Below are 23,195 nucleotides of genomic sequence, written 5' to 3' on the forward strand. Positions count from 1 at the left end.
ACACACAATGAAGGACTGAAGACAGTGAGATGAGATTTCGAAGTATCTTTGAGCACCTGATGAAAACTGATGCAAAGATATTCGCGCCATCTCATACCCTGATGGGATAAATATGAAAATGAAGTTCCGGGGGAAATGGTAAACCATTCTACAAGTATTCATCTTATGCACCCCTCTTTTGAGAGAGAGACTCTCGAGGAACACAAAGGCTAAAAAAAAGTCCCCACTTCGTTCCTGGCACAGAAAAATACATTCGTCTTTTGCCACCCTTTTCATCCCCTAAAGTCGAGTTCCTTTATGCAATTATTTTTACTTCGCCTTTTCTCATCTGTTTCCAATTGAAGAGGAAAAGCGCTTTTGGGCCGTTATTTGAATATAAACGAATTTGATTTCAATGTGAATTTAAGGAGTTTGACTAATTACAGTTATGTTGTTAAAGTGAATGATGAATTGTAACTAAAGCTATCTTATTGAAATGAACACTGAATGTAACTATGGTTATGTTGTTAAAGTGAACAATGAATTGTAATTAAAGCTATGTTGTTAAAGTGAACAATTAAATGTAAACTAGTGCTATGTTGTTAAAGTGAACAATTAATTGTAAACTAAAGCTATGTTGCTAAAGTGAACTATGAATTGTAGCTAAAGCTATGCTGTTAAAGTGAACAGTGGCTTGTAACAAACGCTATGTTGATAAAGTGACCTATGAACGGCAACTAAAGCTATGCTGATAAAGCAGACAGTGAACTATATATATAAGGTTTTCATCAAATCTTTCCTTAATTCTTGAAATTAAAATTCACGAAAGATTTGTCAGTGTTATTCCCACGATATATGAAGGTTCAAAGACATACCTTTTGTAAATCATCCACTCGCAAACGTCAGATCATCAACCAAAAAGAAGGAAATATAAACCCCAAGGAAATAAGCAACTTAGGATGAATGATTAAGTATCATTAGAGTAAGCCTAAATCTAATTTTTTAGTGCATTTTAATAAAAGTGTGTTAAAAAAAACTTATTTATATTTTTAATGGGTTTTTATGTATTACTGTCCAGTATATACAGAAATCCACGACCCTTCATTTTTTAAAAGAAAATGCTAAGCCTTCTTATTTTCATTACCAAAATCCAGGCTCTCAACACGGAGGTGGCTTTAAAAATGAATAAGCAAGCTTCAAATTTCTTTTAAATACTCCAACCACTGTAAAAGACGAAACGCAAGTAGAAAAAAAAAAAAAAAAAAAAAAAAAAAAAAAAAAAAAAAAAAAAACGAAGTTTCTTCGGCACAATCGAGTTTTCTGTGCATCGTCTAATCAAGGGCACCGAAAATAGATCTAGCTTCCGGCGGTCTTGGTATATAATACTGAATGAGCCGCGGCACATGAAACTCTCAGCTGGCCGAGGTGGCCTGTGTTGTTGCGTTGCCAGAAGCACGATTATGGCTAACTTTAACCTTAAATAAAATAAAATTAAATTAAATCTACTGAGGCTAGAGAGCTGCAATTCGGTATGTTTGATGATTGGAGGGTGGATGATCAACATACCAATTTGAAGCCCTCTAGCCTCAGTAGTTTTCAAGATCTGGGGCTGATAGAAAGAGCGCGGACGGACACAGACAAAGCCAGCACAATGGTTTAATGGTTCACTTTTCAGAAAACTAAAAATCACACTCGACACAATTTACTTACAGAGGAAATCCTCTTAGAGTCAAATAAAAATGCATAAAACCTCATTAGAGCCCTTATTTGGAATTCAAGCCCCACGGTTGAAATGTACAGAAATTCTGTAGGGTAGGGTTTCTCTTCCACAAGCTCTTTTTCACTCTAGGGACAGATCTCCCTTTCAGTAAGACCCGACTCAAAAAATAATGAGCCTGCCAGAATAACAAAGAGGTGTATTACTATAGGCCAAAAGCGGAATGCGTAGGATTTCCTCTCAATGCCAATTAACTCTAACTCTCGAACGATTTCCACACGGTGCCAATTAACATTCTAAACTGCCTCTGCTACCAACATTTTCTACCATTATTTCTACTACTGCTGCTGCTGCTATGAATACTAGTAATAATCATAATAATACTAGTAATAATCATAATAATAAATAGTTATCTCTTACAAACAAGAATTACTCTATATAATCTTTCTTGCCTTCATAACTGATAAAAATTCGAATTTAAGAATCATTTACTATATCTGGAATAAAAGCATTAAGACAAGCAAAGTTCACAGCAAGTTAAGTTTTTCCCAGACTGTCATGTCTGTGTTAGCGAAGCATCTCACAGAGAGAGAGAGAGAGAGAGAGAGAGAGAGAGAGAGAGAGAGAGAGAGAGAGAGAGAGAGAGAGAAGAATCTGATGAAATTCGACAGATGTTTCATGTGGAACCCTCTTGAGATGGATGATAACCTTTCAGGAGAAAGTGACAAAGAACTGACAGGCTCAACTCTGGGCAGATTTCTGCCAGAAGTTAATCAGCTCGAAAGATGGGGCTCCTAAATATTTCTGCAGTTTTACAGAATTCTATGCATACCTTCTTGAGATATTCTGTGAATATCATGTGGCAAGAAAAGGAGTTTTGACGGGTTCAGTGCTTCACATAATCTGACTGGCCGTTTTATATGTAAATTAAAACCTTCGCAAATCTGAAACCACTAAGGATAAATTGAATTCATGTCTCCTAGCCCTCGACCAACCCACAAAAATATATAGTATCGACCCCAACCGAAGCTGCTGTGTTTCCAAAACACCGGAGAGGCTTCAAAAAGTAAGCCATTCCTCGACAACCCTTTTTTTCAAAAACTTTCATTCGTTTCAGAACGCAAATAATGTAAGTGCAAAGTAATGAAAAAAAAACTTTTCCCGTTTATGTGACTAACTTGCATTCATTGAGGATTATTTTCAGTGTCATATAAGTCTTCTAAAAGTCATTAACTGAGCATTCTACCTCATGTTACAAACCATTTACGGACAGGCCTACTTAAGTACTTGTTACATCACATACCTTCTGCATAAGAAGTCTTCAACTCCCTTCATTTTCCTCCAAATTCTCATCTGAATATCGTGGCCATAATTTAATTCTTCTCTAACGAAGCACATGAGAAATCGAGACGATTCCAGATATATTCCTGCACTAGTCTTACAATTATAAAAGTTTCTCCTTAGGAGCCGAAGTCAGACGAGCGCGCAAGTCTTGATAGAGAGAGAGGGAGAGAGATGGAGACCGACCTCTCCCTCAAGCAGCTACCACGCAACTGACATCCCAGCCACAGTCCCATCACTGCTTCGCGCGTCATCTGGGTGGCTGCGAAAGAGGGGTTTCATTTAATACACCTGTATATATATCTTTATACACATACGGTGTTATGAATAAATATAAAAATATACTATATACTATTAGGTTTCGATAACCTGGTCCACAAAACTAAACAGAAAAAAAGGAGATAAATAAATGAAACAAGAAATTACCGATAGCTGTAACTGAGCAATTAGCACACCGTTTGGCATAGTAATTCCATTCATCAATCATGTAGAAATCAATTCACGAAAAATCGCCCGCCCCCCAAATAAAAATAAGTATTGACATTGCAAAAATGAGCAAATTCTATATCTGTATACAAAGAAAGCAACATAATATTTGTGAAAACATTACGAAAACTTTTATGTATCAGGGAAAACAAATATTTTGAGTCGGTTTAGTCTCATAGTCATTTAATAAATATGATTTTGGCACCAAAAACTTCCTAAATCAGTGTCTTTGTTTAAATAAATAAACTATTCATTTATATGAAACAGAAAATTAGGGACCGGCACAAGTTATCAAAAGTTAGGACCGTACCATGAAACCAGAAAAAAACCAATGCTTTATTTGCCAAAAACATGACATATTCTCAGTCAGAACTGAGGTTTGGGCAATTTCTAACTCTTTTTTTTTCATTCAAAGTACAAAAATCATATAAAACTTTTGTAAGTGCATGTTTTCATCTAATTTAAAAACTTTAATAAACACGCAGCAATCTTGCCATAACTTTTTATGCATATGTAAATCACACAATGATCTTACTAGTCATTTGTTTATAATTTTTATATACATACATGCATATATATGCATGTATGTACATATGTATATACTAGAGTATATACCTATATGTATATATAAATACTACATACATACATATATATGCAAGTATATGTATTTATGTATACAGTATATGTATATACAGTATATACACATATACACACAGACACCTGGCTTTACTAATGAATATCTGGTCTTTCGTTTATCATATGCACCTGAATGACTGTACTATAGAAGGAAATTCTTGGAATTCACCTTAATAAAACCCAGCATCAAAAAAAAAAAAAAAAAAAAAACTCTCGTTTTTATAAAGACCACACCGACTGATTCGCAGATAACGCTAAATCCCGTCTGACTTTCCGTTATCGTATAAATAAATCGTCCTTCCGGCGAGGCGGTCACCTGCATCGTGACCCGGAGAACACGAGGTGACTTTCAATTAGAGATAAGTATGATCAGAGAACGACGCCCAGACAGAAAGGGGCGATTTATTACCGAGCTACAACGGAACTTTCCTCGAAACTTATCGGACGCGATGACGTGTTCATCACGAGAGAAGTTTTGCGCCAGTTCCAAATTTGGTAACGGTGGGGGGGGGATCTTTCTCACAGAAGTTCTGAGGAATCGGATTTGTTGTTCAGTCATTCGGTATCTGTCATCTTTTTTTTTTTTTTCATTTCCTTCATCATCCATGGGGATTTGGTGTCGCTTAATGACATGGTAAGTTTTGAGGAACATTCCTCTGCGAGAGATGAATATTGCGCATCATACTATACTGTATTTCCCTTTCTTAATTTTACTGTTGTCATCATATCGTTATCAGAAGTGTACAGAGAATTACTGAGAAAATACATTAACTTGTGGAGAGCTGTGTGAATGTCTCACACCCACACACACATACACACGCACATACATATTTACATATACAAATACAAGCGCATACATACATACATTTATGATATATATATATATATGTATATATATATATATATATATAATAAAAGGAGCCATAAAAACGCCAAAATATAAAGAGAAAATACTATATTTCAGAAACTGCTGTCTCCCTCTTCAGGTAGATTTCATCTACCTGAAGAAGGAGACAGCAAGTCTCTGAATATAGTATTTTCTTTCCTCTCTATATTTTGGCGTTTTTACGGGCTCCTTTTATTAGATGGAATTCTGTTGTAACAGAACATTTTTACCTGTCACATATATATATATATATTATATATATATATATGTGTGTGTGTGTGTGTGTGTGTGTATATATATATATATATATATATATATATATATATATATATATGTTAATGGGGGGATTCCCCGACCCCCCATTATTCATTAGGTAAGCGTGAGACACGAGCGGAAGGCAAACCCACACACAGCATTACACACACAGCCTCTCTCTTCTCTCTCTCTCAGCAATCCCTCTCTCCCCCCCCTCTCTCTCTCTCTAGCACCGACACCTCTCTCCATTCTAACAGGTAATGAAAATGAGAGTTGCATCATAACATTAACGTTTATTAACAACGAATAAATCAATCAATCAATCAAGTAATCCAGTCTTACAGACTAACCCAAAAAACCCCGAAACAGTACATTGTCTAGTCACCAAAAAAAGTCTACACCCCTCTGGGAATTCTTTGTCCCCCTGCATTCCAGAACCGTCTGTTTCAAAGATACAGAACACATCCCGGTAAGTACACACACAAGATTGACAATCATAGATGAAACATTGGCTATTATCATAAAAAATGTCAAACAGATAATAAGCCACTCTTTTGCTAAAGTAACTCAACACTCACCCAAACAGCCAGACACTTAAACACAGTTAATAAAAAACTCCCGGCGAATGCCACGGCATCTTGCCTGTGACTTGAAGACCCTCTGTCAAAATCTCCCATAGGCTTGGGTATAACACTCTTTTAACAGAAAGAGGTGCACACGCACATACGAACACACACTTCGTTAGCGCCTTACGGTTCTAGCTGCATCCAGTTTCACAAAGGCACTTTGAAAAGAGTTCATAAACTGTCGTGCATTGACTTGTCGAACTAAGCATTTTTATCTCACGCCATCCCTAGAAACTCATTGTTCAGCTACTCTCGGGTCGTTACCTCTACACTGTTCTCCACATTCCATAGGTCAAAGGGAACACATGGACAATATATTATTAATCAAAAACCCTAGGCCTTACAGATGCTCGGCCACCCCATATGCTAGCCCCCGCCTAGCAAAATACAAAACACACTGGCCGGCTTAAAATAAAATATACGAAATAACTGCACGTCTATGGCATTATAAAATAAAGTCTGTTACTCTTATATCCCCAAATAACACTAGGCGCATTTTCTCTCATTTTTTCTGCATTTCTTGAATATCCCTCTTTGCTTGTCTGCAAGTAGCTGCACAGACAGTAGACTGTAGCAGGCTGTAGGAAGACGGAATGCCTCCCTCATTGTAGAAGACTTCTCACGGCTTCTGCAGATCCCCAAAAGACACGCTGTAGGACTCTCTTGATCACCCACGTGGAAACTCTTGTAATCACCCTGGGCAACACGGCAGCAACCTCTCTGCACGCAGCTGGTGGACGTCTTGCTGGAGTCGGGAAACGACTTTTTGGTGTTAGTATGTCAGTCAAGTCTCTGGTCAATCTAAGAAAATTAACCCAGACATACTACTTCTATCAAACAATGATCTCAAAAAGTCAGAAATACTAACTGAACATCTCCCAATTAACTCCCTTAATATGACTACTAAATCATAAGTCATCATCATAACTCTCAAAGAAAAAAAACATCAAGTTCTCCAACTCAATTCTCCAAACTCACACATCAGCACACACACAACTCAGAAATCACAGCAACTCCACGGACTTCTGTACTCACATTTCAAACTCGAATGTGCTCACAAGAGAAAAAAAAAGAAGAAAAAAAAGAAAAAAAATCGTAATGAACCCAAGGAAAAAAAAGAATCACATAACACACCCAGACCCAAAATATGTTCTCTCAAGCTCTGATATCTGAACAACCCACAAAATCAGTAAAAATCTCCAACTTTTAACAGCAAAAACCCCTTTACTGCTCAATAATTAATCACAATGAGACTTAATGTCAAACTCCCATTTACGTAAGCAACAACCCCCGAAAAATTACATCTCCCGGTAAAAAAGAAATGCTACTTAAGCTCAATCCCCCAATTAAATCTCTCGTAGGAAAAAGAAGAAAAAAAAATAAACAGATAATCACAAGTAGGTTTCCCCAATCACAAAATACATAATACATGTATAATATGCATAACTTCCGCGTTTTTCCCCAAGAAATGCTCCATGTAAAGTTATGGAATTTGCCAGAAAGCAAACTCTTACCCATGCGCTTTCGTGAAATGCTATTGTCAACATTTCCAGATATTGCAGAAATTCTGATCTATCATCATCAGAAGAAAAGAAACAGCATAGCGCTCATCACATCGCTTGTCAGCAGAAAAATCGCCTGCGGACATATGCTCTAACATCAGCATAAAAAATTGTCTAGTCAGACACACAAGTTTGGAAACTCATGATTCTCAAAAAAAACGTCTAACAGACACATTTCACAGAATTAACTCCAGGATATGACTAATGTGTTCAAAAATTTGTCTCGAAGACTTATTCTCTCAACATGACTTTGCCCCAAATTATATTTCTCCAAAAATAATACACTTGTGAACATAAAAAATGCACACATCTCCAAATGACTCGTAATGCAGTAATGCCATTCGCCTCTAAATAGTCACGAAACCAAAAAAGAGAACCAAGCAAAGAAATAAATTCTCTTGTCTCGCAAAAAACTCCCATAACCACAAAAAAAAAAAAAAAAAAAAAAGGGTCACCCGCCAAAGATTAATTCCAACTCCATATATAATTATGAGACACCATATTAATAATAACACCACTCCGGTTATAAAAATATTTCCTCCATTTGGTTAATAACCAACCCCCTTATATTTCTCTCTTATTTCTCCAATAGCCATAAATAAAAAAAAAACCACCACTCCAGGAATAGAGAATAATCACCTCTATTTCGGCAAATACAAAATATTTACCTCTATTTCCCCAATAACTCCATGTGGAACAAAACAAGGCTCCAAAAAATATATCTCCAAAAAATGTGCACTCAAGGCAACTAACTCACACACTCACAAATATTGCCCCATAATCTCCAAAAAAATGTGTCTCCATTTGCAACAAAGATGGCTGCAAAATAATTGAACTAAACATAGCTCATACCACATTGGCAAATATCAAAAATGGCCAAAAATACATCTCCAATATATTATATCTCAAATCATAACTCCAAAATAATATATACCTCCAAATTATAACTCCAAATATATCTCAATTATAACTCCAAATAGTATATCTCAATTCTCCAGAGAATAACTCAATGTTATAGTCAAAAACTGTAAAAACTCTCTCCGTTTAGCATAACTGCTAAAAAAAAGGGCAAAACTCCGCAAATAAAACTGTCTAGAAAATTCTAGAAAAAATCACCAATGTGCCACAACTCATTATAACAGAACTCCAAATTCAAAGTGTCTTAGCCAAGACTTCTCCATATGCACTACGACATAAGCCACTAGAAAACTTAACCAAGTTTCCTATCTTTCGCAAAGTTGTCACAAATACAACAAAGGTATTGTGCAAGAAAACTCACAATTTCTGGAACATAAATATCCAGAGAAAAAATGTAGTGCCATTACGTATGCATTCAAAACATGCAAGAATTCTCCCGTATATTTCTCTGCAGCATCAAAATAGCTGAAACACAAACACGTTCCCGAACAATGACTCTAAGTCATGAACTGAGATATTAAAAAATATTCACACCAACTGGAGAGAAAAAACAAATTCAAATTCACTCATGGTAAAAAAAACTTGTGTCAGCGATGGCTAATTTCCAAAAAAGGAGAAAAGAAAAATCAACGGCCTTGTTCACTATCTCCTGTAACTCACTAGATGTCAAGAAATTATCTGCTGAACTCATAAAAAAAAGGAAAAAAAACTAAAATAATGTGTTGTTAGTTCCTCCCATATTCAAAAAAAGATTTCACCTCCTTTGATAGCATTACAGCTCCCACGTATTAGTATATAAAAAATCAGTATCAGAAGTATCATTATCACAAAATCACCAAAAAACTGCTATCATCAAAATCACTAGTATCAGTACAAAAAAAAAATATCACCAATGTCAATGCTTGTCCATTCTCCAAGGAATTCAGCACAAAACTCAGCAAAAGTTCAGCAAGTTTCACAACAATTCACCAAGATTCAGTCAGATTCATCAAGATTCAGCAAAACTCATCCCCGTGAATCACTGAAAATATTCTCCAAAGTTACAAAAACTCAACAAATAATTAACACAAGACTTCTCCCATTAATTCCTTGTAATAATTATCCATGAATAATTATCTGTAATAATTATTAAATAATCTCCCATGAAATATCTCAAATCTCTCGTAAAACAATTCTCCCGTAATGATAATTATACTTAAGCAACCCTCCCGTGACACATCTCAAGTATAATAATTATCAATAATAATAATAATAATAATAACTCTTCATAGCAACAATTCTCTTGCAAAAATCTCAAGTAAGGGTGAATTCAAATAGCATACACTAGTATTGCTGAATCCTATGACATACAATTTCTCCAGCATACACCATGACATAACACCATTGCCACACAACACAGATATAACACCAATCATCGGCATTTCAAAGTAATTTCTCCAACACAATAAAAAAAATAATCTGTGTCTCCCCAATATATTTGTGTCTTCGAAGGCACAAGTAAAACACACCCATACAATGCATTTCAATTCTCTTTTTATTTCCTTTTCTCTTCCTCCAAGAGAGAGAAAAAAAAATTTCTTTTCTAAAAAAAAAAAACACTACGGGCGTTTCACTTCATCAACTAATCAATCAGCTGATATCTTAGCATCCAATGTCAAGGGCAAACCCATACCCCAACACAAAGAAAAAAAAAGGGAAAGGGGGAGTTCACCAACACTGAGAAAAAAAAAAGGTTTCTCCCCCCCGAGCATTGACACTCCCCCGAGGCAGACCAGTAGTACCCCCATCTCCCCTTGAACAGTGTCTGAGGACCCCCTCCCAAGGTATACACTAGTACCCATCTCGCAATGCCCTCTTGGGGAGGCCAGTAGTACCCTCGCAATACAACGCGCCTCTCTGCAGAAATGTGCTGAGCCCGTAAAATTGTGGCCGCTCGGTCTCTAAGCCAAGTATGCTTATCTAAGCACAGTTCACATGCATAAATACATCTTAATACACTCTTATGTGTTTAAACAAAGGCGAATACGTCTATTATAAACACGTGCAAATAAAGAAAACACATCACTATGGGGCAAAGACAAGAAAAATTTTTGACCTCTTGAACCAATCCCATAACCCTGAAATATTTAAAACCCTTTAAAAACCCAAAAACCCTCCCCTTTGATAAACAATAGTTTTTAACACTCACCACTCCATAATGGGAACAAAAGGAACTCGAAAAACGCGGCAGTGATATATGCACTAAACACAACACCCGCACGGCCATCTCGGAATACACTCGTCATTACACAAGCAAAAGTCATACTGGGTGCGCTCACTGCTTCTAGGCTGACTCCCTGGGAAAAATGCTGAGTCCAATAAAATCCTTCCCTCCCTTTAGCACAGTTAACAGACAGATATTTTCTCATTTTTTCTCACTAAGTAACTGAAAACTAACAGTTTAACGATTTTCCACAATCCCACAAAGGCTTTGTCGTTCGAAAACTATCGCTAAGTCATAACCCCTAACTGGTCACCCATATCTCTCCATTGGCGTTCCTAGGCATAAAAAAGAAAAAAAAACTTTCATACCCTTTTTTCACCGCCTGCCACCACTGTTAATGGGGGGATCCCCCCCCCACCCACCCCCCATTATTCATTAGGTAAGCATGAGACACGAGCGGAAGGCAAACCCACACACAGCATTACACACACAGCCTCTCTCTCTCTCTCTCTCTCAGCAATCCCTCTCTCCCCCCCTCTCTCTCTCTCTAGCACCGACACCTCTCTCCATTCTAACAGGTAATGAAAATGAGAGAGTTGCATCATAACATTAACGTTTATTAACAACGAATAAATCAATCAATCAATCAAGTAATCCAGTCTTACAGACTAACCCAAAAAACCCCGAAACAGTACATTGTCTAGTCACCAAAAAAAGTCTACACCCCTCTGGGAATTCTTTGTCCCCCTGCATTCCAGAACCGTCTGTTTCAAAGATACAGAACACATCCCGGTAAGTACACACACAAGATTGACAATCATAGATGAAACATTGGCTATTATCATAAAAAATGTCAAACGGATAATAAGCCACTCTTTGGCTAAAGTAACTCAACACTCACCCAAACAGCCAGACACTTAAACACAGTTAATAAAAAACTCCCGGCGAATGCCACGGCATCTTGCCTGTGACTTGAAGACCCTCTGTCAAAATCTCCCATAGGCTTGGGTATAACACTCTTTTAACAGAAAGAGGTGCACACGCACACTTCGTTAGCGCCTTACGGTTCTAGCTGCATCCAGTTTCACAAAGGCACTTTGAAAAGAGTTCATAAACTGTCGTGCATTGACTTGTCGAACTAAGCATTTTTATCTCACGCCATCCCTAGAAACTCATTGTTCAGCTACTCTCGGGTCGTTACCTCTACACTGTTCTCCACATTCCATAGGTCAAAGGGAACACATGGACAATATATTATTAATCAAAAACCCTAGGCCTTATATATATATATATATATATATATATATATATATATATATATATATATATATATATATATATATATAACCTTCAACAAAATAGATTTCCCAGACCTACAAAGAAATCACATCAGCAACTCAAAAAGTCCCTCTAAACATTGTATACCACGCAGCAGCCCTATGTTGAAAACGATCGCGTTCCTTCTGGATTTTTGGTGTTTCTACTCCAGAACCTCTACTAAGTTTTGAACATGCATTTCTACGCCTCCCTCTTCTTCGTCTCACGTCTTCGAATATGTATAATCTTTTCACCAATTAATTTCCATCCATTCTGTCCACGTGACCAAATCAAATTCAAACACTCTTATCTACCTTATCATCTAACAGCTAACCGTTGTGCAACATCATTTACCGGCATTCACTGCGCACGAAATTGGTCTAATTATCTTTGACCTTCTCCGTTTACTTGCATTCAACATCCACAGAGGATTGCCCTCAATAATCCTCTCAGCTTTTCTATCTTTTAATTCCCTACACATTCGTCTCGTCAACCAAAATTTCATGCCTTAGAGTTGCCTTCCTTTCATCACCTGTTCTGTCATTCGTCCCACCAATTTGCCTTGCCCTTACAAACCATATTTTCAGAGACCATGATATCTGCAAACTGAAACTTGCTCTAATTTCAATTCCTCTTCCGATATCACAGACGTGTATCCTACATCTCTTCTACACATATACATACATACATACATACATACATACATACATACATACATACATACATACATACATACATACATACGTAAGTGTATGTGTTACAAGAAAAAAAATCTAGTCAAACTGACAGTCAAAATGATAAATTTTCAATTAATTTTCATCAATAATGACAAATTTACGAGCCATTTGCTGTACCCTCCTGAAAATATACTAATCCATCAGAGACAGTTTGTACGATACTTTTTTCTTTTGCTCTACTTCATCATCTCGTCTCCTTCAATCTCTCTTCTTTCAAAGGTGATACTGAAGGGGGGGAGGGGGGAAAGACCAGCTAGGCTATAGCAGCTCCTAAAACCCAAAATGAGGCAGAGGAAATACTGGAATATCGAAGCACTCAAGTTCACTGTCCAATAGAAGGTTACTTCTAGCCATTTCACGGCAAGACCGCTAAAAATTGGGATATAAAACTGCGAAAGAAAATGGTTTTCCTTTAATGAACAGAGGGTTCTTTTATGGATCTTCTATACACCCGCTCGTTTCGTACAATCTAGCCATCGATGGCATGGCGTACTAAGCGCTGCTCGAAATGTGAGAGAAAAAAAAAACTTTTTTAAAGTATAGGAGAATGGTAACCTCAGACTTCGCAACTGATACGGATGTAAGTATCCACAATACATAATATATATATATATATATATATATATATATATATATATATATATATATATATAAATGATATAGATTATATATATATATATATATATATATATATAAATATATATATATAAAATATATATGTATATAGATAATATATATTCTATAAATATATATATATAATATATAATATATAAATATATCATATATTAAAAAATTAAATATATATACTGTACATAATTAAATACGTATATGTATATGTATAGATGCATTTCCCAAAATAGAATTTGCCACAGATCTGGGTGGTTAGGTGGTATTTGGGTCGGTAATAGAGTCACAGGACAAAAAGTTAAAGGAAGAAAAAAAAAATACAATTTTGGCTATGAAAAAATTCATTCACTTAAAGTCTCCTCTTTATTTTTTTTTATTTTAATCCCCATCGAGCTTGTATTGAACACGCCGCAAAGGTGGGTATATACATACCGGATTAAAACCCTTGCGGGTCACTATCTACGAAATATGTGACCTTTTTCCTGTGACCTTTCTACCTGGATTCGCGACCCACTCAACGCCAACTTCAAAGGTACTTAATCTGATCTATGGGACCTCCTTAACAAGTTCATGGAATTTTGATCTGCTCCATGTGACTGAACAATAATAACATATAATTAATAATAACATATAATTAATCATAATGATTCCCTAGCGGACAGACATGTCACGAGAAGACATACATAGCGTTAGTAAGAGCCTATAAGCAGATAGGAATGAATCAGAGTTAAACAATGGGCCGAAGAAATTATGTTTTTCAGATGGAAAAACACGCAAGCTTTAGTACACAAAACTTGAAAGAGGAGAATTCGGCTTGGCAAATAGCTTTGGAAATGGTTTTTGAAAAGGAGAGAAGAGTTAGGAAATTAAATCAAAATACTCCATTTCCGCTTTACAAAGTTCTGAACCTTGCGAGGTTTGGCTTTGTGGCAGTGCTGTAGTCAACTTTGAAGGCACAATAGTTCAGAACAGAACAATATTCCACATATCTCGTTACGCCCTTTCTCTCTCTCTATTTTGAAGAGTTAAAACGCAGACAGAAATAACACAAGGTTTGAATAGGGGACCAACATGGGCAGTGAAGGGAGATACACATCATACTTTGTATACAAGTAGGGGCCCAGCGGTATACCATACATAGGCCTATAAGGTACGTGCGTCCACAAAACAAGTTTATTTATGCAGCTTAACATGGCTCTCCTTTTCCGTCCATATATTCCAACATGTACACTACAATTAGATATATTCACGTTCTTTGAAGGCTAACACAACGATCTACATGGACGCATAACTTTACATTTGCCGAAAAGTCACAGCATAATATGTTAAGTGTAGAACTTGATCAGCAGTTGAGAGAATACGCTTGCCAAACTCACAGTAAGGTCAGTTAGGCTACGTTCAAAATTTAAAAACGTAAAAGAAGCTATATGTTTATGCAGAACCACTCCAGAACTTTATTTCCCAATTACATGACTTGTCACTGACCTCTCTCACTTTATTGACTGAAAAAAATTTTGTGGTTGCACATTTCACGGAATCGTTAACCCACAAATAAGCAATAGAACACTTCACTTGTACCTCTTCCCGATTCGTAAAATCTGCTCTGATGAAACCAAAAAGGAAAATATCAGTTCGTCTTGAACTTTCACGATCACCTTTGGAATTTAACGGGACATTTGGAGAAAAAATATTAGCAATACTTAAAGGGCAAATTACCATCCGTGAATTAATGCAATATTTCCACATGCACACAGACTTTACCTATCTATCTGTTGATCTATTTATCTATCTATACACACACAACATATATATATATATATATATATATATATATATATATATATATATATATATATATAGTGCGTGTGTCTAGATGGATAGATAGATAAAGAAATTGACAAATATATAGGTGGATTATGTTTGTACATTGGAGTATTGCATTAAAATTCTAGGAAGTTAATTTGCTCTCAAGTATCGTTAAATCGCATGTATGTATGTATGTATGTATGTATGTATGTATGTAAGTATGTGTATGTATATATATATATATATATATATATATATAAATATATATATATATATATATATATATATTACACAATGTGCGTGAGTGTATGAGAGGAAAATATTTTTCTGTCATATAAAGGTAAAAGAGAGACAGAAGAAACTGTAGGAATTACGGGGCCCTGACGCTGTCACTGAGCAGGGCGAGGGTGAGCGGAAACCAGGACGAAGGTGCAATGAATGTTAATATGGAAGGTAATAGAATGGAAGCGCTTGATCCGCAAAAGGTATTTGGGAGAAAATATAACAGATGATGTTAGGGTGAGAGGAGAAGGGGAAACACTGAACGGGTGGCAGGTTGTGCGCAAAAGATTGAGAATGAGACTTGGAAGCGAAGTTTTGAATGTACAAAGCGATGGTTTAATGCAAATAAAAAAAAAAAAAAAAATGTGATTAAATTTGCTGAGATGAACTATTTGTGCAGTATATGTTTCGCTTAAAAATATCCCTTTGAAACGTAACTCAGCCTAGCGAACAATTTTATACCAAGATGCATGGTCCTTCAGATGCACGGTGAAGCTCTTGCGTGACAAATCTGTTCTGTTGCAATTTACGAGTAAAATTTCAATTACATGAGATATATAGCTTCAAAAATTTAATTACGTAAACCTTACAGCCACTTTGAAGCCAGTAAATCAGAGAAGAAGCAAAACAGATGCCGTGCTAGACTTTGCGGATAAGATGCGAGATGCCAAATGCTACCACAGGGGTTTAGAGGTTTCCGATATATTGGTTTCTGATTGACATCCCTTTGAAATTCATTACACTTACTGTGCTACTCATCACGAACTTCCCTGCCTTATGAAGGTATTTATCCATGCAAACAATGAATATATATATATATATGTATATATATATATATATATATATATATATATATATATATATATATATATATATATATCATATATATATATATACATACATATATATATATATATATATTATATATATAATATATATATATAACGTAATATACTCACACTAACTATATATATAGGTCTACATTCATGATTTTTATATATTTAGTGAGGAGAACCAAGTACCGATGACAAATTTATATCACTACGACCAGCTAAACAAAATATCAGAAGTAAAAACTGATATGAACCTTTGTGCAGTATTTTCCCATGTAATGACTGTATTTGTAAAAATAAACTTGCAAAATGAATGTACCCCTATAAGTCTATGCTAATTCTAACAATGTGTACAGTACAGTAGATTTTTGTGCACTGAAAGTTACGTAGGAGTTGTTTGACTAAAACCTACAATATGATGATATGAGTCTTAGCAAACGAGAATGCAAAATGGTAATTCTTGACAATAACTAGGGATTGGGGCGTCAAATGTTTAGCACAAGCTCATGGGGGTTAATTAAGTCGACCCTCCCCCCCCCCCCCCCCCACCCCACAAAAAATAACGGTATATTCTTAATAAGCAACCGAAATACTATATTCAACTGTAATTTACAAAGAAGTAGCCGACGCGGAGTTATTATGACCTGTTTATATTATTTTCATGGCCTATTACGTGGCAAATTCGATGCTCTACCAACCTTCCGTCCGGTTAGGTGGTGTCGCGTTCGTTGCCTGACTGGTCTTACGATCAGGGAAATATTACATCATTGGGGATATATATATATGTCTCCGATCAAAGCATGATACTATCTGCACATAGGCCTAAATAAATCCCTGTGAGGGAATTTGCATGGGGTAAGAACCGCATCCCTATCATCAATGGTCAATGACGATGAGGCACATGGGGTCTGGCTGGTTGGTTGGTTTTCGATTCACAAGGCTGTGTCATGACGGGCCCTTGCAATAATATATCTCGAATGATCCTTGACTAACCATAGAAAGATTGGGCCACCTAGGCGTAATTTAAATTCAATCAAGATGAGGATATCTGTAATCTTTGGGTATATCTGCATAACTACATTTCGTGAACAGCTTGGCTCGGCTACCAGTATAGTACCTTGGTGGCCAGACCGAAGCCAGCCATGCCGGTAGGCAACTGAATTCCATAAGACGTAAACATTACCACGTCATTTTCATACTGAACTGAAAAACAGCACCAATAGCTCAGTAATTTCTGTTAAAAGCAATAACAGCCATAATACAAATAACAAAGTTTACAGAACTATAGAAATGAAGGTAGCCCATCCTAGGCCTATAAGGACGACGTCACATCAAGCTAAACATTCTATATTTATAAACACAGCCTTACACTCACTCACCAAAGAAGTCTGGTTAAACAATGACATACTGCATCTTCGCGAAGTCCAAAATAACCCTTTGACTTGAGATTTACTGCCAAACTTATTAAATTCACGGGAAATAAACGGTACACGGGCACAACAGTGGATTCGTAACACCGTCACGACCTCCCCTAGTACCGGCTGAAATGTAACTGGTCTTAAAAAAACAGGAGTTACTTAGCAGCCACCCGCCAGGATAAGGTGACAGATATCACTAAACCTGCACATAGCCACTTTCCTAATAGATGTGTGCAGAAAATACAAAATACCATCATATATATATATATATATATATATATATATATATATATATATATATATATATATATATATATATGGATGGATATATGTACTAAGCCGAGTCCTCTACACAGGTTCCAGAGAAAGAGAAAAGCACACACAAGTTAATTCAACATTTACACTTTAACTGACGAATCATTGGGAATCTCCACAGTATTAGGAGTGTTTTCGTACACATACACAGACGAACCATCATTTATTTCACGCATTCACCAGAGATTACTGCACTTATTTCAGTATGCATGTATTTATAAGGATGAAGTTAATAGTATTTTGCAACCAACTATAGTCAACTAACGATTAATTCCCTTGCCTATATTAATTGTTCAGGAGCACCAATTGGTGTCCATAAATTAAGAATTAACTTCCGAGATACATTCAACAGTATTTCCCTCGTTCATCCTTTAACTGCTGAGTCAAGGATGAGCCACCCAAGTAGTAATATATTATAATATTATATATATATATATATATATATATATATAGATATATATAGATATATATATATATATATATATATATACATGAGTGTATGTGTGTAATACACAGTATGCTTGTATGTGCATGTATGAATGTATGTAATACGTGCATATGTATGTAAGTATGGACATAATTATTATTGTCCTTTGAAGCTTCCTACAGGAAAACGGTGATGAAATATCAAATAGCATCTGGATTAATATAAATTTTCAAGAAAAGGCAGCCCTACTAATGGAAAGCCGAAGACATACATTGGTCACACGGGTCGAAACCGGCCTTTCGGAGATTTTGTATACGTTAACGAAATCCCGACAACCCACAACTGTGTAAATTTAGATTATACAAAACAAAAATCCAGCGAAAATACGGCTTAACTGGTCAGACAGTCGAAGGATCATACATTTCTCACTAGATATTGCAAACTCCGTAATCTACAAAACACGTGTAAATACTGGTCATTAAAATTATCAACATACGAGAATAAAATTATATCTCGAATTGAATTAACGATACAGGAACTTCATAAATACTCACAGATTATAGATTATGCAAAAAAATAAACCTACAATATGGTCTCGACTCTCAAACAGATGGGCTCTTTGAAACCCCACACCTAATATTTAGCGTAGAATAGGAGAGAATAACTGATTTAGATAAAGAAAATGGATCTCTGTCAATTAGAGAGAAATGTATAGTTTTCTATTACAGGGGAAACTATTACTTTTCTCGTAGCATCTTGTAGGGAAATTTTCAACACTGGTGTCTACTGTACATCGTCATGGGGAATTCTTTGTATATCGAAATAATGCTACACTAGAATTTTTCGTACGCACGGCTTTGTAAATGCGTAATAACTAGCTTGTGTATTTAATGTCTGAATGATTCAATAGATATTACGAATCAATTTTATTCCCTCATTCAGTTATATATATGTATGTATGTGATATTATATATATATATATATATATATATATATATATATATATATATATATATATATATATATGTATATATATATATATATATATATATATTATATATATAGTGTGTACATACAAGAGAGAGAGAGAGAGAGAGAGAGAGAGAGAGAGAGAGAGAGAGAGAGAAGAGAGAGAGAGAGCGAGAGAGAGAGAGAGAGAGAGAGAGAGAGAGAGAGAGAGAGAGAGAGAGAGAGAGAGAGAGGGTTACATGCATATGACTATTTCCAGATATAATTTAACTCCCAAGGTGCTGCCCTAGCTGGAAAAGCAGAATGGCATAAGCTCACTTCTCTATACTAGCTGATTATAAAATTCCCTACACTTACAGATAACATTAAGGGGGAAAAAATCAGTGAGAGACAAAATACATAGATACCTTCTTTTGACACAGAGCGAAATCTACAAAACTATCTGATGATATTACAAATAAGAGAATTATATATATATATATATATATATATATATATATATATATATATATATATATATATATTGCATAAATTAAATAATTTCCTTAGCGGTAGTCGTCCACAGAAAAAGCAAAAATTATAGCATCAATTACAACAGACTACAGACTAATACTCAAACCCAGCCTCCTCTTTTTATAATTCTTTAATATCTAAATAAAATAATCTTAAAAATACTAAGACTTGCGAATAAAAATATTGTCACTAGAAACATTCTGAGAGTAAGTTAAATATCCTGACAGACTGATTTGCGCACTCTAAGGGTATATTACACGTCGCAAAAAAAAAAATAAATAAATAAACAAATAAAAAAAAATGCAATTCGCACGGGTTACACAGGTGTCCAACGGATCGTTGAAATATTTCGCCTAATTTATCAGTATCAAAGAGTTATAATTATGAACGAGGAAGCGATACCGCGGATAAGCATGCAATACCCATAATTTAGAGAGAATTGCAATCAAGGGAATAAACATGTAATTTCTTTATATCTATTTGAAAACATATACATGTAATCTGACACTCTGAGCAGAAACTAAACAATATACGTCAGTGTCACTTGTAAAACCTTCAACCGTGAAATCATTAAACACTTCTGTCTTCAGAGGGTAAGTCCATCAGTAGACGGTTCCCCTGCTGAAAAGAACATTTATTGTGGGTAACGATGCCTTTCTCTCTTACGTCGATATAAAAAGTTCGTCGTATAATGCTACATACCATGTCATTTAGACCTGTTTCAGATGATCAGAATCTCAGTAAGTGCCAAGGACCTATAAGTCTCTGAAGACGGAAGGTCAGAAAAGCCTATGTAGTTGCTGTTGGTGACAATATGAGGTGCATTATACAGCACAATGGGCATTAATGCTCGACAGAGCCCTAGTACCAGTAATAGGAAGGCCTTGAAGTATATACTCCTGTTCATACATTAATTAGATATAAATAAACATAACTTACCATGTCAACAAGGGGCTCCAAAAAATGGGAAAAAAGGGTAAAATTATTCTTCATCTTTTCAGTTAACTAAAAAGACCTTGAAGAAACTATCTAGTATTCCCTTGAGACTGTCACACGATCATTTTGTCTCAAAGGGAAGCAATGAGAGATAAAAAATCTCATGATCATTTTGTCTCACAGAGAAGTAAGGAGAGATATAAATCTCACGATCATTTTTTCTCGAAGGGAAGTAAGGAGAAATAAAAATCTCACGATCATAAGGAGAGATAAAATACACGTCATTTTGTCTCCCCCAAAGAAAGTAAGGAGAGATAAAAATTCATGATCATTTTGTCTCAAAGAGAAGTAGAAGATAAAAATTTACAGATCATTCGTCTCGAAGAGAATTAAGGAGAGATAAAATAATCTTCACGCATCTTTTTCTCGAAGGGAAGTAAGGAGAACATAAAACTTTTCCACGATCAGAAAGAGAGATAAAATATCCAAACGATCATTTTGTCTCAAAAGAAAAGTAAGGAAAGAGATAAAAAATCTCATGATCTTCAAAAAATTGTCTCCCAAAGAGAAGTAAGGAAAGATAAAATTTCCAGATCCATTCTGTCTCGAAGAGAAGTAAGGAGGAGATAAAAAATCTCACCGAAACATTTTGTCTCAAAGAGAAGTAAACAGAGATTAAAAAATCTCACGATTCATCAGTCTCAAAGAGAAGTAAAGGAGAAAGGATAAAAAAATCTCACGATTCAATTCTGTTCTCAAAGGGAAGAAAAGAGAAAGATTAATTTAAAAAAATCTAACGAACATTTTGTCTTCAAAGAAAGGAATAAAAAAGAGATAAAAATCTCACGATCATGCCTCTCCTCTAAAGGAAGTAAGGAGACATAAAAATCTCATGATCCTTTTTGTCTGAAAGAAAAGAAGTAAGAAGAGTAAAAATCTCCCACATCAATTTGGTTCTCAAAGAGCAAAAATGATCAAAATTTTGTCTTAAAGAAGGAAGTAGAGATAAAATTCTCACGATCACTTTTGTTCTTCAAAGAAAGAAGTAAGGGAAGAGAAAAATCAAATCTTCACGTCATTTTTGTCTCAAAGGAATAAGGAGAGATAAAAATCTCACAATCATTCTGTCTCAAAGTGAAGTAAGGAGAGATAAAAATCCACGATCATTCAGTCTCAAAGGGAAAGTAAGAAGAGATAAAAATCTAGCGATCATTCTGTCTCAAAGAAGAAGAAGGGAGAGATAAAAATCTCCCGATACCGGTCTCAAGAGGAAAGAAAGGAGAGATAAAATCTCACGATCATTCTGTTTCAAAGGAAGTAAGGAGAGATAAAAAGCTCACGGATCATTCTGTCCAAAGGAAGTAAAGAGAGATAAAAATCTAACGAACATTTGTTTCTCAAAGAGAATAAAAGAAGAGCTAAAAATCTCACGATCATTCTGTCTAAAGGGAAGATAAGGAGAGATAAAATTCTTCATGATCAAATTTGTCTGAAAAGAGAAGTAAAGGAGAGATAAAAATCTCACGATCATTTCTGTATTAAAACGAGTAAGAAGAGATAAAAATCTTCAACGGATCAAATTTGGTCTCAAATGAAAGTAAGGAGAGAATAAAAATCTCCGATCATTCTGTCTCAAAGGGAAGTAAAGAGAGATAAAAATCTCACGCTCATTTCGTCTTCAAAGTGAAGTAAGGAGAGATAAAAATCTCCAAAATCATTTTCTCGAAGAAAGAGAAGTAAAGGAGAGATAACATATTCAACGAACAAAAATTGTCTCCCAAAGAGAAGATAAAAGAGAGTAAAATCTCACGATCCATTCAGTCTCAAAGAAAGAACGTAAAGGGAGAGATAAACAAAAAATCTCACGATATTCTGTTAAAAGGGGGAAGTTAAGGAGAGATAAAAATCTCACAATCATTCTGTCTTTCAAAGTGGGAAGTAAGGGAGAGATAAAAATCTCACATTCAAATTTGTCTCAAAGGGAAGTAAGGGAGAGATAAAAATCTCGCGATCATTTCTGTCTTCAAAGAGAAGAAAGGAGAGATAAAAAATCTCCAATCATCCTGTCTCTCAAAGAGAAGAAAGGGGAAAGTAGAAAGATAAATAATCTCACGATCATTCTGTTTCAAAGGGAAGTAAGGAGAGAGAAAAATCTCACGATCAATTTGTCTCAAAGGAAGAAAAGAGAGGATAAAAATCTAACGAAATTTTGTCTCAAAGAGAATAAAGAAGAGATAAAAATTTCTCACGTATCATTCTGGTCTCAAAGGAAGTTAAAGGAGAGATAAAAATCCATGAATCAATTTGTCTGAAAGAGAAGTAAAGAGAGTAAAAATCTCACGATTCATTTTGTCTCAAAAGAGAAGTAAGGAAAGAGATAAAAATCTTCACGCATCATTTTTGTCT

At 35.4% G+C, this 23,195-nt stretch overlaps 1 long non-coding RNA gene across 1 annotated transcript in view; it reads right to left on the reverse strand.

The window, feature by feature from the left end:
• The window catches only part of LOC135205937 (uncharacterized), a 170,572-nt gene extending 152,832 nt beyond the window's left edge, over nt 1-17,740 (reverse strand). The window contains exons 1-2 of the long non-coding RNA XR_010312635.1: nt 17,591-17,740; nt 3,000-3,299 (exon numbers count right to left, since the gene is read on the reverse strand). This is a non-coding gene — a long non-coding RNA (uncharacterized LOC135205937). The remainder of the gene's footprint in view (nt 1-2,999; nt 3,300-17,590) is intronic.
• Nucleotides 17,741-23,195: the final 5,455 nt, after the last annotated feature.

The sequence above is a fragment of the Macrobrachium nipponense genome, chromosome 29, assembly GCF_015104395.2.
Source record: "Macrobrachium nipponense isolate FS-2020 chromosome 29, ASM1510439v2, whole genome shotgun sequence".
Lineage (NCBI taxonomy): Eukaryota > Metazoa > Arthropoda > Malacostraca > Decapoda > Palaemonidae > Macrobrachium > Macrobrachium nipponense.